Source organism: Impatiens glandulifera, chromosome 1 (genome assembly GCF_907164915.1).
Source record: "Impatiens glandulifera chromosome 1, dImpGla2.1, whole genome shotgun sequence".
NCBI lineage: Eukaryota > Viridiplantae > Streptophyta > Magnoliopsida > Ericales > Balsaminaceae > Impatiens > Impatiens glandulifera.
The window spans coordinates 149649252-149652279 of NC_061862.1; the positions used below are offsets into that span (position 1 = coordinate 149649252).

A 3028-nucleotide genomic window follows, 5' to 3' on the forward strand; every position below is an offset into this window, starting at 1 on the left:
AAAAGGCAAATGATATCATTAGAAAAAACTAGGTAACTATATGTGATTGATCACAATCTATCACAAAGTTTGTATTATAAGTCCTAATATGAAGGTGCTATCTATATGTAATTACTGTAGTACTACATATTATTAGGTCAAAAAATGATGAACTACGTTTCTTGGGATCTAGAGACATTCGCAAATGTTTTATCAAATCAAATAAAAGGGATAAACTGGATTGGCTAAAAGGAAAGATAGTTCGTACCCATAAAGCTGAAAATCAAATTGAAGTTCTTGTTCCAGTTCATAAATGATGAGTACCTATCACAAATTATTAATACAACAAAAACAGAATATCAATTAATAATGTTGTTGTATCTTTAACTCACTTCCATAAACAGAAATTAAAATCCAGTTAAAAGCAAATGATATCATTAGAAAAAACTAGGATCGATCACAATCAATTACAAACATTGTCTTATAAGTCCTAATATGAAGGTGTTATCTATATGTAATTATTGTAGTACTACATAGATCTAGGATGAACTACGTTTCTTGGGATCTAGAGACATTCGCAAATGTTCTATCAAACCAAATAAAAGGGATGAACTGGAATGACTAAAAGGAGAGATAGTTCCTACCCATAAAGCTGAAAATCAAATTGAAGTTCTTTTTCTTATTCATAAATGATGAGTACCTGTCACCAACAAAAACAGAATATCAATTAATAATGTTGTTATTTCTTTAACTCACTTCCATAAACAGAAACTAAAATCCAGTTAAGACAATTGATATGAGTAGAAAAAAACAGGATTGATCACAATCTATCACAAAGTTTCTTATAAGTTCTAATATGAAGGTGTTATCTATATGTAATGTAATTATTGTAGTACTATATAGATCCAGGATGAACTACGTTTCTTGGGATCTAGAGACATTCGCAAATGTTCTATCAAACCAAATAAGAGGGATGAACTGGAATGGCTAAAAGGAGAAATAGTTCCTACCCATAAAGCTGAAATGGAATGGCTAAAAGGAGAAATAGTTCCTACCCATAAAGCTGAAAATCAAATTGAAGTTCTTTTTCCTGTTCATAAATGATGAGTACCTGTCACCAACAAAAATAGAATATCAATTAATAATGTTGTTATTTCTTTAAATCACTTCCATAAACATAAATGAAAATCCAGTTAAAGACAAATGATATGAGTAGAAAAAACCAGGATTGATCACAATCTATCACAAAGTTTGTCTTATAAGTCCTAATATGAAGGTGTTATGTATATGTAATTACTGTAGTACTACATAGATCCTGGGAATGGATACATTATTTGGTCATAAAAGGATGAACTACGTTTCTTGGTATCAAGAGACATTCACAAATGTCTATCAACCCAAATAAGAGGGATGAACTGGAATGGCTAAAAGGAGAGATAGTTCTTACTCATAAAGCTGAAAATCAAATTGAAGTTCTTGTTCATGTTCATAAATGATGGGTACTTGTCACAAATTATTAATACAACAAAAATAGAATATCAATTAATAATGTTATTGTTTCTCTAACTCACTTCCATGAACAGAAATGAAAATTCAGTTAAAGGCAAATAGTATAATCAGAAAAGACCTAGTAACTATATATGATTGTTCACAATCTATCACGAAAATTTTCTTATAAGTCCTAATATGAAAGTTCTATATATATGTAATTACTGTAGTACTACACAGATCTTAGGAGTAGTTACATTTTTAGATCAAAAAATGATGAAGTTCTTGTCCCTTGTTCACAAATGATGAGTACTTGTCACAAATTATTAACAAAAAAGATAGAATAATCAATTTGTTTCTTTAACTCACCTCCATAAACAAAATTAAAAAATCAGTTAAAGTGCTATCTATATGTAATTACTGCAGTACTAAACATATCATGGGAGTGCATATATTTTTAGGTCATAAAATGATGCACTACGTTTCTGAGATCTGAAGATATTCGCAAATGTTCTCTCAAAGCAAATAAGAGGAATGAACTAGAATTATTGACCTGTTATGTTTGACTTCCTCAGCCACTTTCTGTAAATGGTATTTGGAAATTGAGTAACCAAACTAAGAAGAGACATTTGTTTACTACTGTGTTACCTTCTCCCTTCCCGTTGTTCAAAAAATTTGTTATCCCTTAAGTCAAATTATGATAGGAAGACGTAGAGGAGGAGAGGTTGAAGATACATGTGAATTTTCAAATCTAAATTTTATTAGGACATCGTGAATAAAGAAATTTAGAGTCAGCAAGTCCTATAAGAGATTAGTTGAATCATTAATCGCATCACACTAGATGCACTGACTGGGATGAGGGTATCTAGACAAGTAAATCTCAAGAAGCAATAACAATTTCATAGGAAAACAACCCTAATCACGATTTGTTTACACCAACAAGACGAACTAAGTCAAACCAAGACATGAGAGCCCTAGGACCCCAAATGTGTTAGTAATTTCATAGTACCACTAATCAAAACAGTTATGAACATTGAACAATGTCCTCTATGAATGGATTGATAAGACCAAAAATTACCTCGAATTTAGGTATTGGTGTATCGATCTGCTTCCGCTCTAGTGTCTCCATATGCATATGGAACTATTTCACAGAGTTCAGTCTCATCGTCCTTGTATTTTCTTTCTTCCATTTCCTTTCGCAAGTTTTCCTCTCTCAAAACACTTCCTCGGCTCAGTGTGAGATTCGAGAACGTAAGTTAAGGTAGACCACGACGTTCATGTTGCCTTCTCAAATTCTTCACATTTTCTCTCTCTAGTTTCTTTCTAATTTTTGCTTTGTAAAATGGAGGTTACTGTTATTATTGGAATGGGCTAGGAATTACATGGGCTAGGATTTACAAAGAAAAAATAGGTCTTTTTTAATTTTAATTTGAGAAAATAAAGAAAATGTTAGTGGACTTTTTATGTTTTTTATGTCTAGATTGAAGTGGACGTTTAATCAAATAAAAATTAAAACAAAGGTAAAAAAAAATTCATCCAATAATGGATAACCAACCATAAT

General features: G+C 31.1%; 1 long non-coding RNA gene across 1 annotated transcript; it reads right to left on the bottom strand.

Moving 5' to 3' along the window:
• Window positions 1–215: 215 nt before the first annotated feature.
• LOC124918743 lies at window positions 216–2792 on the bottom strand. Its single transcript, XR_007097514.1, has 4 exons — window positions 2546–2792; window positions 1035–1090; window positions 624–679; window positions 216–303 (listed from the first exon to the last, which is right to left on the bottom strand). It is a non-coding gene; the product is annotated as an uncharacterized LOC124918743 (long non-coding RNA).
• Between the last annotated feature and the right edge of the window lie 236 nt (window positions 2793–3028).